At 38.1% G+C, this 16,535-nt stretch overlaps 1 protein-coding gene across 1 annotated transcript in view; it reads right to left on the bottom strand.

The window, feature by feature from the left end:
• znf366 (zinc finger protein 366) overlaps positions 1–16,200 on the bottom strand; it is a 45,674-nt gene extending 29,474 nt beyond the window's left edge. Inside the window, exon 1 of the mRNA XM_073048325.1 lies at positions 16,085–16,200. The gene's annotated coding sequence lies outside the window, so the exon portion shown is untranslated. The remainder of the gene's footprint in view (positions 1–16,084) is intronic.
• Positions 16,201–16,535: the final 335 nt, after the last annotated feature.

Raw genomic sequence — 16,535 nt, 5'->3', positions numbered from 1 at the left:
ACTTATACATTCTGTGCTGTGGTGTTATATGACTCTATTAAGCACAGTATGATTGAGTTGGTCCAACATTCCATGGCAGTATTTTGGCTCCACTTGAGCTTCTTCTCATCTGTCTCCTGCTAAACTTATAGACATACTAAAAATGTTAGGTTGTTTAGAAGGATGAATTTAAATTCTTAAACTACTGCAGTGGGATTTGAAGTCATTTATTGGAATGTTGATCAAGGTCCACTGAATAACTAATCCTGTGACTGAACAACTGGACATTTGTCCCTTCTTCTTCTCAAGTGCCCTTGACACCAAGCCACATTGTAAAGTTGACACCAGTTCAGAAAGATGCTGAAAAGACCTGCTAAAATACGTATGGTGCAACTTCATCTATCTCCTGGAAAAAGAAGGGTATTTAAATCTCAATTCTCTTGAATTAAGACTGTGGTTATGACAGAGGTTTCTTCCTGTTCTTTGCTACAGGGAAAGCCATAGCAGGGCTTTTTGTCCACCACTGATCTCCATGGTATAGACAACAATTTTTACTTCATAAAAGCTTACGAACTGCTGACTGGGTGGGAAAAAGGAGGAACCTTCTCAACTTCAGCTGCCTTCAAAGATTTGTTACTGTTTTTCACCTGTTCCACAATTTCATGCAAACTGAGATGGTCACGAATGGACACATGCCAACCCAATCCCAGTGCTTACTGAGATCAGGCAATGTTGTGCAATTGGTTGCCTGAGGAAATGGATATTCCAAGACTAGGACTCAAAATTGGCATAAAGCTTGTGGTCTACCAAGTAGCAGGATACCAACTTTCTTGTCATGGACAATTTGAGGCTGCCATTTCAAACAGCAACAGAGGTACCTACAATGCTGCCTAATCAAATTCATCCCAGTCTGTTAGCTTGAGGAGTGAACCAACTCTAATCCTCTCCTATGCCAATATCCTCAGCAATGAGGCTCTGAACACACTCAACCAGCTTTAGACAGGTTACACTGCCTGCATGTCTGACAATAGACTCCTTGCATAGGCACTTTATTCTGAGCTCCATGAGAACAGATGATTCCCAGTAAAATAAAAATCTTCAAGGACATCTGCAAGATCTTCTGAAAATAAATGCAACATCCTCTCTAATTCTTGGAAGTCTTTGGCCCAACACTGCTCAAACTGATGAAGAAGCATCTCAAAAGATATCAGACACTTCAGATCTCCCTGACAGATATATGTGGGGGTCAAGTGTAAACCGTGAAATGATAGCAAAACAGTGCAGACAACCACTACCTTTCTGTCAGATTTCAACTGCTACACCTCTGGTAAATTCTGCTGAGGAGACACCAGTCACTTCAGAACCCACTGATGTTGCCCTCAAACCCAAAGGGATTCTTATGATAAAGAAGAAATAGCCACTGGCTACATGGTTGTCCAATGTTAGACCAGAATTCTTTCATTTAAGGTTTTACAGATCTTAGGAATTCTCTATCCCAATGTGCCATGAATACTTAGTCATTAGGAATACTGAAGGCAAAGGTCAACATAATTTGATTTTCAGCTCCAAGAGAAACTTGAAATGAGGGCAGTAGGTAGGAGAAAGAAACTGAGCTGTAAGACTAATGCTAATCTAGTGAGAAAAAGAATTAGAAGTAAGAGCACACCACTTGGCCACCCGGCTTCCCTGTCACTCAGTGTGGTGTTTATAATGAAGAGCAGTGTTTTAGAGTACAGAATGATTTTCATGAGTTGGCAGATGGACTTAATCCAGGTGAGTGTGAGGAGGTGCATTTTGGGAGGACTAATAAAATTAGGAAAAATATGGCAGGGCTTAGGGGATATTGATGAATAGAAGGACCCCTAATTCTAGAAAGGGGAAGATGCCAGAATAAAAAGGTGGGGGCAGGAGAAAGAGGCTATCTGGAAGGTGTGTAGGTGAAGCTAAGTGGATTGGAAAGGTCAAGGGCTGGAGAAGGTGGAAGCCACATCATGAGCACTGAACAGATCAGGTTGGGGAAATCAGTTTCAGGTAACCCACAGCCCTTCAAAAAGTCAGTGGAAACTCATGGGCTGATAAATGGAAAGATGCAGTCTTATTATTACTAGTCAAATGATGGCCTGCACTTTGCTAGTATTAGACATTTCCTTGAAAACCCCTAATGCACAATTTCCTACCTGTATATAATTGAAGCTATTTAAACAGAGTACAGCTCTTTGAGTTTTACTCATATTAAGCTCTGAAATGAATATGGCCTTTCCCATTCTTTACAAAGACTGCTTAAAACAGGTTCAGTATCCATTAAAAGTGCCTCTAAAATTCCTAGATGCCGTCCTCATGGCTGACAGGAGTGCTGTGTTGAATCTATGAGTTGCTCTAAGAAGACTGTGCTGTGATTTGATACTACAGTACTGTGAAGTGTGGGTTTCACAAATCATTAGTAACAGTTATAACAAGAGTTCTATGAAGGAAGTGAGATGAAAGCTAATGCTTCCCATGACTCCCATTGCAAATTACAGCTTACAAAATGTTTGCTTAACATCATTGTTTTGAATTATTTAAATTATAATAATTTATTTTTTTATCTAAATTAGCATGAAGCTTGTCAGAATTTCAGACTGTACCTACCTCTTTAGTGACTAATGATATAATGTGTTTTATTGCAATTAAGAAAGTAAAAGAATGATGACATTTTTATTCAAAATTACAAAAATATTTAAGAACAAATTACCTTCAATGGTTGGAAATGAGGACAAGTACATGATTAATCACAAGTGGGGAAAACCTAAGGGAAGGTTTTGCAACCTGAGGTAAATAAAACTATTTGAAACCTTTAGACCCAGGACGTATGCCATAGGATGCAGCCTGTGTCAGCAGAAGATGACATTAATTTCATGAAATTTTGGAAATTTTTGTTGTCTGAAAAGAAGAACATGTGGATTTGAAGTGGGTCAGCTACCAGTAGAAACATTTGTGAGATCTAACACTCAGTTGGCAGAAGGACAGCATGGGTGACCTTCAAAGTAGCATGAATCATCAGTTCTCTGCAATCCGTGCATTTCTGAAGGGATGAGAGTAAATCCTTATGAAATTTCAAGGTCATTAGAGCTATATCAAATATTAATTCCATCCAATTCTGGGTAATATGCCCTAGGTAAGATGTAAAGGCACAGAACTGTTCATTATTGTTTCCCAGCGATGATAATTTACAGGTATATGGATTGATGGAAGCAGAGGAGACTGGCAGGAGATTTGATAAGCAACGTACACAAAATGCTGGAGGAACTCAGCAAGCCAGGCAGCATCTGTGGAAAAGAGTAAACAGTCAACGTTTTGGGTCAAGACCCTTCATTAGGATTTGATAAGGTGATTGAAATCATAGAGCACACAAGAGGAAAAACTGAGGTAGAGATCCGTCACTCTTCTCACATGCAGAACCTGCAATATTGTGATACGTTGAATTTTGCTTCCAAAGCCAATTCCATTGAATACGTTACCATGTAGGACCATGGATATGTTTCTATTCCACTGTTTTTAATGAATGAGGGAATAATAACTAAAGGACTCTAATTCAAGGTGATTGGCAAAAAAGCTGACAATGACTAAAATGCTGTATCTTGCATAATAAGTTATATGGATTGGATTGCATTGCAGAGATTGAGAGGGTATTGGATACAGCTTCATTATTAGTCCACAAAAAGAATTAAATACATAATTGAAGAAAGTAAACTGTGAGAATGAGAGAAAGAACAACAGAGGGGGCTAATCGTTAATAAAATGTGCAGAGTCAAATTTTTGAGTCAGATCTCTCTGTAATGTATTTTCTTTGATTCTTTAATTTCAGAACAGTTGACAAATCTGATATGTAAAAATTCGGACCCCTTTAATTAAATAGTAAGACAATGTATGTGGTTAGTAACTGAGGAAACAAATAGATTACGCTGGCAGATGCTGACTCAGTTCTTTGGGAAATGATGGATTTAGTGGTTAAATTGGTAGAAAAATTATGTTATGTGGTGCATGTTTTCTTTCGAAAAGTCTTTGATCTCATATTCAAAGCAGACCATTACAGAAAAGTGGTTATGTAAATTGAATTAAAGACTGGTTAGAAGGGAAGAAATAAAGAGGGAGTTTACTCAGGTGTTTGGAAGTTGTTGGTGATTTCCCATGGGGATCAGTTCTGTTCATTGTGGAGAGGATACAGAACTATAATAAATGCTATTCAAAATCTGCAGGCAACGCTAAACCAGATAGCAGAATAAATGGTTTTGTTTTCAGTCTGGAGCCAAGGTTTCTGTGGGAGGATAGAGGAAGATAGAAAAAGAAAATAACATGATCTACATTTCTAGTTGTTCTTCCTGCTAACATCCGGTGCAGGATCACTGACAGCAAAACTGCCATTTACTGCAATTTGTATTGTACTGTTGCTGATAGGGCCTCCCTAGCTAAGAATCAGATGTTCTGGCTTGCTTTACTGATCAACACTTTAAACCAGGGGTGTCAAACTCATTTTAGGTCATGGGCCGGATTGAGCAAAATGCAGCTTCATGCGGGCCGGATCAGTCGGACGCGTGCGAACGCAGCTTTCGTTGCCTCCATTTTTTCAGCTTGCTCTCATGTGTCTCAGTCTCTGTTATAACTACAAAGTGTTTCACTTTACAAATTCCGTTTCTTATGAAGAAGACTGCCGAATAAACACTAAAAACCCTGAAAACCTGGTACCTGAATAAACTCAGCATTAGCCATATCATACGCCATAGGCGCTTCGATTACTGGGGCCAGCTTTAATAGTAATTAGATATTATCTCGCGGGCCAAAGATAATTCCACCGCAGGCCGGATTTGGCCCACGGGCCTTGAGTTTGACATATATGCTTTAAAGTATCACAATGTCATTCTGATTTCCACCATGTTCTATCAGCAGACAAGGCTGCAAACTGCAAACTGAAATGTTAACCAGAAACCTTGATTTATATAATCCTTTCATTATGTCTGTAGGAGTATGCATGACCACAAGACAGCTGGATCAGCAGAATAAAATAAATCATCTGATTTGAAAGCAATTTCAAAACTTGTTTTCTAACGTTGTTCTATTAATGAATACATTATGCAAGTTTGTTCTGTCACTTACTGTGCCTTTTTAAATTAATTGGTGTAGTTCAAGGTGAAAGCATTGGCGAAGATAGATAATTCTTACCTGGGGATCAGTTACAAGTGTCCAAAAGCCATTACAAATTGCAGATACCTGTCACAGAACTGAGGAAAGATTCTACAGGAAAGCAACCCACGTTTTTTTGCCTGCTTTTGCTTGACCCTTTGACACAATTTGTTTGTTAACCAAACAACTGAAAACATGATGAGGTCTCAGTTTCATAAGAAGAAATTAAACATTATTGCTACTTTGATCTGCAGCACACCATTCAGTGTTGGGAATTGGTGCAGTTTATTTTGTATGAATTCTGCTTGGATTTTCACATTGACAATCCAAGTGAGAATATCAATGTAAATGATAACATTGCACTTTGATTTATGTTGGGAGGGTAGCTTGATTGAGCACAGCATTATGGGGATTCCTGTCTAAAAAGCAATCTGGCACAGTGTTCTAAACCACATCATGTCATGATGCCACAATATCAAGAGGATTCTTCCTGAAACTTGTCTGATGATTTAGTTATGTTAATCTGCCTCTCATTATGCTGCTACACATGTCTGATACATAGGCCCAGGTGTGTATACATCATTAAGGCATCTGGTAAAGAAAACATGCATGATTTAGATTTGTACGAATCTTGGAATTCTGGAGTGTGAGAACATAGGTTGGTTTAAACTTATCTTGTCAAAGTGGTGCACCAATTATCTGATGCTTCCCTTTAAAACTCAATGTGGAGCATCGCAGAGAAAATGAGGCAGCGTCGGCTAATATTCCTTGCTTGCACAAATACAACAGCCAATACAATAATCGGAGAGGTACCAGCACAACTCCCTCACATAATCTTCCATCTACGTGATTTCCTAAATAGAGTGGATGTGGAGAGAATGTTTCCTATAGTGGGGGAGCCTAGGACCAGAGAGCACAGTCTCAGAATAGAGGGGCATGCCTTTAGAACAGAGATGGCGAGGAATTTTTTTTTAGTCAGAGTTGCAAAACTGTGGAATGTGTTACCAAAGATGGCTGTGGAGGCCAAGGCATTGGGTATATTTAAAGCAGAGCTTGATAGATTCTTGACTAGTAAGAGCATGAAAAGTTATGGAGTGAGGGCAGGAGAATGGGGTCGAGTGGGATAAAAAATTCGGCCATGATGGAATGGCAGAGCAGATTCGATGGAATGAACAGCCTAACTCTACTCCTCTGCCTTAGGGTCTTATTTTGTTCTAGGGTCTCTCAAGTAAAAATGTAATTTTTGATGATGAATTTGAATTAATTAATTTTGTATTTGACCATTACTGACTTTCATCATCCCAGTAATTCTCATGACTTCTTCCTAAGCCTGCAACAAAATTAATTAGTTTGTATTTTTCTCTATCCTTACATTCTATTTCAACTCTGTTACACTTTACCTTTTCTTTTTTTAACTGTTTTTTTCAATCCATGAAAACCCAAAAAGGATTAAAAGATGAGTCATCTGTTCATTTGCTTCATTCCACATACAAACCATAACTATTCTGCCTTGTTGATCATGATGGAGAATCTTCTTGTTGCTTTCCAATCCTGATTCTCTATATCCTCGGGAAATCTTGAGATCTTCTTGCTCTGTTTCATTGACTTGAGACATGCTTTTGCAAACAAGGCCCACAGAAATGATGTTTTCCAATCAAACCAACAAATCAAAACTCCTCTGTCTTCTGATCTATCAACCTTTCCATCCATCTCAAAACTGGGTAACCAAATGTTTTACTAGTAAGCTGATGAAAATGTCAGGAGACACAAATCCTACCTTTCTTTTCTAAACAACAATGTCAGTTAAATAGTCCACTAACAAATCAAACCCCAATTCACCCTTGAACTGATTTTTAAGCCTTTCATTAATTAATAGATATGCAATATATTTGTATATGAATTACATATGTATAAGCAGAACAATTGCATCTTACGTTCTCCACTTCCATTTCTTTTCCGCTTGAACATTTCTGTATTTATCTGTCCTTTATTTATCTTAAATTCTCTCTTTTCTACATATTAACATCTTTCAATTTCTCAATCTTTTAGTTTTCTATCTCCTTCACTGTTAACCCTCTCCCACTCACTCTACCTGTCCTTGTCCCTTTCCTCCTTCCGCTCCCCCTACCTCTCCCCTTCTGTCCCTCCTCCTCTCCTCCCTCTCCCCTCTCTCTCCCTCCTTCCCCTCGCTCTCCCTCTATCTTTCCCTTTCTCTTCCACTCTCACTCTCGCCTTTTCACTCCTTCTGTCCCTCTCCCTCATTTCTCTCCCTCACATTCCTCCCTTTCCCTGTGCCTCTCCTCTTCCCCCTCCCACCTCCCTCACTATGGCTGCCCTGCTTAGAGTCAGTGATATAGCATAGAAACGGGCCCTTTGGCCCAACTGGCCCATCCTGACATGGTTCCCATCTAAGCAGGTCCCATTTCCAACGTAATATTTCCTGCAATTGACCTAAATTTGACTTTCCCATTCTTTCTTATTCAGAAGGTGATACTTCTGAGAAATATTCCACATGATCTCTCTTATGAGAACATAGGTTGGTTTAAATTTATCGTGTCAAAGTGGTGCACCAATAATCTAGTGCTTCCCTTTAAAACTGATTACTGCTCTTATATATTCTCTAGGAGCTAAAGTTGAGCCCTGTGGTCCATTGGAATTGATTTATTGTCAAAACAAAACAAGCCCATTCAATTACAAGGAATGCTTTAAGTCATGTGCCAAAAAATGCAAGAATCTGAAGCTTAAGGAAATCAACATTTCAATTGAGTGAACTTACAGATATAACTCTGCCTAATCATTATCCTCTTAGCTTCGTCTCCCAAAACTCATAGCGTTTTCTTGTTAAGTGGTGATTATGTTTAAAAGCAAGGAGTATTATTTGCTTCAGCACTTCATCTCTTACAGAGCCTCTCTAATGTGATAATAAAACCTGTCTCCTCCAAAATTGCTGTTTCATGACAGGATTCTTTCCTCATCCAGGGCAGTAAGTTATTTTTATTGTGTTTCATTAGGATTTATTTTTATTCTCCCAATTTATAGTGACTCCAAACAAATGTTTTGATGAGGACAGCTTTTCAGCCAATGGTTTAAAGCTCCAACAAACAATACACAGTTTCAATAACACTTTCTGCTCTCCAATAAAAAATAACAGATTTTGTTGTGCTGAATAAAAAATATTTTTCTCTGTATATATTTAAAAGTTTGTTTGAGGCTCCACTTAAACGCTTTTTAAAGTTCAAAGATCAAAGTATACTTATTATCAAAATACACATATGTCACCATATACAACCCTGAGATTCATTTTCTTGTGGGCATACTCAGTAAATCTATAGAATAGTAACCATAACAGAATCAGTGTAAGACTGCCCAACTTGGATGTTCAACTAGATTCAAAAGACAACAAACTGTACAAATACAAAAAGAAAGAAAGAATAATAATAAATAAATAAGCAATATATATCAAGAACATGAGATGAAGAGTCCTTGAAAATGAATGCATTGGTTGTGGGAGCATTTCAATGATTGTGCAAGTGAAGCTGAGTGAAGGTATCCCCTTTGGGTCAAGAACCTGCTGGCTGAGTGGTAATAACGGTCCCTGAAGCTGGTGATGTGAGGCCTGAGGCTCCTTTGAGAAAAGAGCTTGTCTTGGGTGGTGGGGGTCCCTGATGATGGATGCTGCTTTCCTGTGACAGTGTTTCATGTAGGTATGCTCAATGGTTGGGATATTAGTTATCTTGCTGCATTTTTTCTGCTAAACTAATAGACCCTGAATTTTATATACCTCTGCACTCTCAGCCTGTGACCATTGACCACCTAAATTGTATTAAGGAGTTACAAAAGACCACAAAGTTCTACAGATCAATTAAATGATTAGTCTGGAATGTATGACAATATGCAGCAATATATCAGAAAGCTAAAAGGTTCCCACTTTACTCAAGGAGAATGCAACAGAAAATGTAAGTCCAAAATATGTTAATAAAATACTGAACTTTGATATGAAAGTTACAAAAATTTAACTTGTATTAACAATAAGCACCTGTGGAAGCAATTGATACATTGGCTTTTATTGAGATTTCAGAGTAAGAAAGTCCTGCTGTCTTTCTATAGAGCCTTAGTTGCACTACAGCTCGAGTGAAATCAAGCGACATCGGTGCCAACAAGGATTCACTCCCAGATGAGCTCAATGGCTTTTATGCTCACTTTGACTGCCAAAACATGGAGGCACTTCCCCAAAATCTCACAATCCATGAATACCCTGTGATTTCAGTCTCTGAAGCCAACTTGAGAGCATCCTTCAGGAGGGGAACTCACAGAAAGCATCCAGCCCTGACAGGGTACCTGGCCAAGAACTAAAGACCTGTGCCAATCAACTGATTGGAATCTTCACTGATAAATTTAACCTTTCATTTTGGCTGTCTGAGGTACCCAGCTGCTTCTAGCAGGTTTCAATTATACTGGCGCTTAAGAAGAATGTGGTAACCTGCCTTAATAACAATGATCCAGTAGAACTACTGTGCTGGAGTGCTTTGAGAGGTTGGCGGTGAAACATATCAACTACTGCTGGAGAAGAGACTTGGATCCATTCCCCTTTGCCTACTGTCACAACAGGTCCACGTCAGATGCTGTTTCAATGGCTCTTCACTCTACCCTGGAAAACTGGACATTGAAGTTGCATATATCAGGATATTCTACATTGATTACAGCTCAGCATTCAATTCTATGATCCCCTCAAAACTAATCTATAAGCTCCAAGCCCTAGGCTTCAATATCTCTATGCAACTGGCTCCTCAATTCCCTCAGTTGCAGACCCCTGTCAGTGGAGACTGGCGACAGCATCTCCCCCACAATCACCATCAGCACTGGTGCATCACAAAGCTGTGTGCTTAGCCCCTGCTCTACTTGCTTTATACTTATGACTGTGAGGCTAAGTACAGCTCCATTGTCATATTTAAGTTGCAGATGCCACAACTGTCATTGGCTGAACAAAAGTTGTGATAAATCAGAATACAGCAGGGAGACTGGAAATCTGGCTGAGTGGTGCCACAACAACAACCTCTCACTCAATGCCAGCAAGACCAAAGAGCTGATTATTGACTTCAAGAGGAGGAAACCGAAGGTCCCTGAACCCGTCCTCATCGGGGGATCAGAGATGAAGAGGGTCAGCAACTTTAAAATCCTCAGTGCTATCATTTCAAAGGATTTGTCCTGGGCCCAGCATGTAAGTGCAGTTATGAAGAAGTAACGGCAGCGTCTCTACTTCCTTGGAAGATTGCGAAGATTTGGCATGACATCTAAAGCTTTGACAAACTTCTATAGATGTGCAGTGGAGAGTATACTGACTGGTTGCATCACAGCCTGGTATGGAAGCACCAATGTTCTTGAACAGAAAATCCTACGAAATGTAGTGGATACGGCCAAGTCTATCACGGGTAAAGCCTTCCCCACCATTGAGCGCATCTACACAGAGCACTGTTGCAGGAAAGGAGCGTCGATCACCAAGGATCCCCACCCAGGTCACACTTTCTTATAACTGTTACCATCAAGAAGAAGGTACAGGAGCCTCAGGACCCACACCACCAAGTTCAGGAACAATTATAACCCCTCAACCATCAGGTTTTTGAACCAATGAGGAGAACTTCACTCAACTTCACTTAGCCCATCACTAAACTGTTCCCATAACATGTGGATTTAATTTCAAGGACTCTTCATCTCATGTTCTTGATATTTATTGCTTATTTATTTTATTTATTCAGGGCTCAAGCTGGTAAAACCTGAGGCACATGCATAGCAAAGCACACTCATTTCTCAATTGCTAGGAAATTTCGGACTATTCTAGTGACATTTAGTATTGTGGCTTTCTTGAGATTTACAAATATAGTTGCCTAGGAAAATTATTTAATGCTACTGTGTAATAACTTCCAGATAATAACAGTTGAAGATATTATTATTGAGACAATGTACAGTATACCCTGTTCGTGTTCCATGGGTCTTTCAATTTCTTCTTTTAATTCAGCATCTTTCTAGTATTTTCAATTTATTGATTTCTGTAAGTTATGTGTGTTTGGAATGGCAATATCTTTAAGAAAGTTGTTCTTGCTGGTTTATCCTGTATGATTATATCTGGATGGCTATTATGGATTGTCCTATCTGTAATAATGGATCGGTCATGATATAATTTGTGTGACTCTGACTCTAAATCTGGATCAGACTTGTATTTATAGTAAGGTATGGTGTCTTTCATGAGTTCATATTTTAAAGCAAGATTTTGGTGAATTGAAGCACAGCTTCAACGCCATATTCAGATTTGCTGATGGGAGTTTGTGAAGATTTGGCATGATATCTAAAACTTTGACAAACATCTACAGCTGTGTCATGGAGAGTATATTAGCTAGATGCATCACAGCCTGGTATGGAAATATCAATGGCCTTAAACTCTTCTCGGACTTCCACCGGGGTACAGGTATCGATTTTAACTGACATTTTGATGATAAAACTCTGCCACCTTTTCCCTGATGAAATTAAATTACCCCTCAATCATCAGGCTCTTGGGCCAAAGGGAACAACTTCTCTCAACTTCACTTGCCCCATCATTGAAATGTTCCCACAATCTATGTACTCATTTTCAAGGGCTCTTCATCTCGTGTTCTTGATATTTGTTGCTTGCTTGCTGGCTTATTTATTTATTTACTTACTTATTCATTCATTCATTATTATTATTTATTTAATTTTGTATTTCCACAGTTCATTGTCTTTTGCCCACCAGTTAAACACCCTATTTGGTGCAGTTTTGTTGAGGATGTATCTCCTGGTAGGACAATTCAGAATTAAGGATTATACAATAAAGATAATAAGTCACCTATTTAGATTATGGTAACAAGACATTTCTTTACCCAGAAGTAAGTAATTTTTAAATCTGTGAATGTGGATGGCTCATTCAGAAATATATAAAACGCTGGGATTAATCAACAGAGAATCTGAGATGGAGTGACAAAATGGAGCTGATATAGCTGTGATCTCATGGTAGAGTGGGCTCTTTTTGCTCTTACTGAGCTAAAGGCTATCAATGCAAATGAACACAGAGCAATCCATGTTTTACAAAGTAACCTAGTGTCAAAGTGCCTATGGCTTTCCCTTTGCTCAAAAAGTCCACAAATCAAATACTGGAAAGAAATACTTTTTCTACATACAATCTCTTTTGCGACTTCTAAACATCACCAATATTTCACGGTTAACAAGATTGTAGATATACAGATATTTAGAGAAGATATAGGAACATGGATGCAGAGTGCCATAGTTACTGGAAGAGTAACCAGAGTTTTAAGACTATCGATAAACACGTAAGTTGAATCCCTCCATAGCAGTATGACAAATACTTAAGATGTAGAGGCAGAGGTAAACCATTCAGGCAGTCACACTTGCTCCTCCTTTCAATAAGATAGCCACTGATTGTTCATCAGTTTCCTGCTCTGTCTTCATTTCCCTTGAACCCCTTAAATTCTAAGAAAGTAATCATTAATATACTTGGTGAATGGATTTACACTGAATTTGTTTGGGTAGAAAATTCCAAATGTTTAAGGAACTCTGAGTCAAGAAATGTCTTCTTGTCTCTGCCCGGGATGGTCTATTTCTTATTGTGAGACTGTGATCCTGGTTCTAGACTTCACAGGCAGGGAAAAGATCATCCCTATACAGTATTCATCCTGACAAGTTCCATCAGAATTACATTTCAATGAGGTCGCCCAACTTCAGAGTATATACTCAGTTTGCTTAATCCCTCATGAGCAGAAAGCAACCATTTTAGCAGAAACCAACCAGGAACCTTAATTGGTTTCCTCTCACCAAATTTGCATCTATAAAGCTACTCACAATAATGGTAACTATCATACTACACATCTGGTCCACTGATGTCCATCAGGGGAGGAAATCTGCCATCCCAACGCTGTCTGGCTAAAGGAGAGTGTGGGCCAACCAATGTAATCAATTTTCTTTTACAAATATGAATGGACAACAGATGGGTGCCAGTGACATTCACATTTTGTAAAAGAAAAGCAACTTGCTAACACAGAAAGATGTCAATGACCGCATATTTGCTCAAAATTTGGTAATTACCTGTCACAGCAACTCCGCTTTCCCTCTCCACAGAAGCTGCCTGACCTGTGGAGCAGTTTTGAGCATGTTCTTTCTTTATGTCTGTTCGAAATATTTGTTGAAGCTGGGGAGTGGTGGTGATGGGGTGGGGGGAAGGTCGGTGCAGGAAACCAATTGTTCCTCATATAGCTGAATTGTGGGGGGAGTCATTTTCATCAGATTAAAGTAGTACCTCCAGCAGAGCAACACTGGATCATGCACACATCTATAAGGTGGGAGCTGTACCCACTATTCCAAACTAAAAGGTAATGTTACCACAGAGACAATGTAAAACTTAGATAACATATGACAAAGAGACATTGTAGAAACTTAAATAGAACATAGGTTCTACGAAGGTAAGGACAGACTTTGAAAATAAGAATGCCAGAAGTAGTTTATAGATTTTCATCATATTTTCATTTTTGCCTGTTTTTATGTGTAAAGTAATTATTTAATCAATGTGACATTTTCATTTCCTATTTGTGTTATTTATTTGAATACATTTTCCAATACTTGCTGAACTGTACAAGCCATCATGGTTAAGAGAACCTAAACACTCCTTTGAAATAAACAAATAAATAATTACTCAGAAATATTGCAATGCATCCATTACCAACACAGTTTAATATCTATGCATTGTATTTGCTTCATAATCATTTCTTCAGAACAGGTGCCTCACTGGAAAGGCCAGTGTTTATTCTACACCTCCAAGGTAAAAATAAATCACTTTCCTTAAACAATGCAGTGAAGGTACTCCTACAAGATTATGGGGTGGGTGGGGGGAGTGTGGAGACAATTCCAGGATTTGGATCCAGCACCTCTGAAAGAAGAGCAACATACTTCCATGTCAGCATGGCATGCCATGTGCCTGCTTCCCTCGTACCCCTCAGAGTAGCAGTCAAGGGTTCGAATGACAAATACTTATGGTGGTGGAATGGGGTGTCAGTGAGCAAATAGTCATGTCCTAGACTAGTGAATCTGCTTGTAGAAATATTACAGAAGTGAGAATCCACTTTTCCTTGTTACATTAACATTGTTGTCATAAATAATTACCAGAGCAGAACTTCTAAAAAAAAGTAATAAATGTCAATTCATGTACATGAGAAAATCTGCAGATGCTGGAAATCTAAAGCAAAACACATGAAATGCTGGAGAAACTCAGTCCTGAAGAAAGGTCTAGGCCCAAAACGTCGACTGTTTACTCTTTGCCATAGATGTTGCCTGACCTGCTGAATTCCTCCAGCTTTTAGTGTGTTTTGCTTCAATTTATGCAGCTCCTGATCATGTCTCGGGTTAGTTCCAAAGTGGATCATATGGAGTGAAATATATTGTTCGATTGCAGATGTTTTAACGTTGTATGTCGATGTGCTTATCCACTTAGAAAACAATATCTTTATAAGACAGATATTTTATTCTATTTAAAGTTCTTGTGAAACAGTGCATTAAAAGGCAATTGCAAAAGTTCTTCCAATACTGGCTGTGCAGGATCTGCTGTGGAAATTTATGGACTAACATCTCAGTATATTAAAATATTGACAGTCAATTTATCAGTGGAAAATCAGTGATGTGTTTTGAAAAAGATTTACTGAAAAAGAGAAGTGAAATTGAGAAGGCTTCTCTGCTGGTTTGAATGTGATACTCTCCACAGCAGAGACAAGACTTCTGCTGCTGCCCTGGGAATGTACCTTTATTTGCTGATAAATGGATTAACACTTCCTGCTTTTAAGTCTTTTAGTTTCAATTTGCTCTTCTGCATTTAAAGCAAAACTGCAAATCTATACCACTCAATAATATTTCTATTATGTACAATATTGGGAATTTTTTGTAAGTGTGTGTGTGTGTGTGTGTGTCTGTGTGTGTGCGCGTGCGTGTGCAGTCTTTACCCAAATTATTTTATGATTATTTTAAAATATAAATAGAAAAATATTCCAAATTATTTAAGTTTGGTTATAAGTAACATCTTCAGAAAAGAAGATTGTTTAAACAGTTTAGATACATTGTGCTTAAGCATTAATATTAATTAAAATTATTTCTACCCACGTCATGAATTTTTGAAACGGAATGTGCACATTTCAACAGGATTTCATGAATGAATGCATTAGGTAATGTAAGTTTTGTGTGGCTCTCTGCATTAATGTTACACAAAATCAGGTAATTTCAAAACCTTTGAGACCATTTATCAAAATGAATATTAATCCATCACAATACACCATTTGCCTACAAATGATGCAATTATTATTACTTTGCTGGTTTATTTAAACTGGCAAAAGTAAGTAAGACATCTGTAAATTTAAAAATTACAAATGCTGCAGTTTGAATTGTGGACAAATTATTTTAGGGACCATCCTAAATCATGGGCACAATTTTGTTTCTAACCATGAAAATGTAGTTCTGAAGACCTGACTTAAATCACTGCAACTGAATGATGCAAGAAGTACTTGCTGATTGTCTTTTATGCAGATTGATTTAAATGTTTTTGAGAAGGATGTTAGATATGCAATATCAGATTTTTAAAAAAAATCAGAATATCTACTACACTTCACCTAGAATGTATTGACAATTCTGTTATTTCCTTTCTAAAAACATATTATCCTTATGAACTATTGTTTTCCAAATGAAGTAAGTCTCACCAAACTATCAAGCTATATAGCAATATGTGCATTTCAATAGGTTTTAGATGTTTCTAATTAACCACATTCATTAGACAAGTATACCTTGCCAAACTAAAAATCACAAGGATATTACTTTTCAATTCACTTAAAAATTAAATCTGAAATTTTCTGTGAAACAAATTAAATCTGAATTTTTCTGTGAAACTTACCAGTGAGCCTATAAAGTAGGTGCCTGGCTACCTGCTCCTCACAGCCTCCACACATAGATATGATTAAAAGAAGGTACTAATCGCGTCAGTGTTTGAAACTACCCAAGAAAGAGAACAGGAACAGAATTACTTCGTTCTCTTTTTTTTCAGATGAGTACCTTCGGAAAAAAAGGAAGGAAGGGAGGGGAGAGGAAGCCAACAGCCCTTTGACTTCCTGCAAAAAAATAAGGAAACTCCAGATAGTCATCTTTCTCTCAGAAAAAAAAAGAGATTCATATGGAAACAACAAAAAAGGAAATTAGATTGGAGTTTGAACCTTCATTCCCAGCCTAGATTGGGGCACTGCTTGCTTACAGCAGTTCGTTATTTTTATAGAAAGTTAAGAGTTTAAGCATAATCTAGTGAACAAAAAACATTTAAAAAATTTTTGTACCCATGTTATTAATAGTAA

The sequence above is a fragment of the Hemitrygon akajei genome, chromosome 6 (genome assembly GCF_048418815.1).
Source record: "Hemitrygon akajei chromosome 6, sHemAka1.3, whole genome shotgun sequence".
NCBI lineage: Eukaryota > Metazoa > Chordata > Chondrichthyes > Myliobatiformes > Dasyatidae > Hemitrygon > Hemitrygon akajei.
Note: the sequence above shows the minus strand (reverse complement) of the source record. Positions and strands in the feature narration are given on the sequence as shown.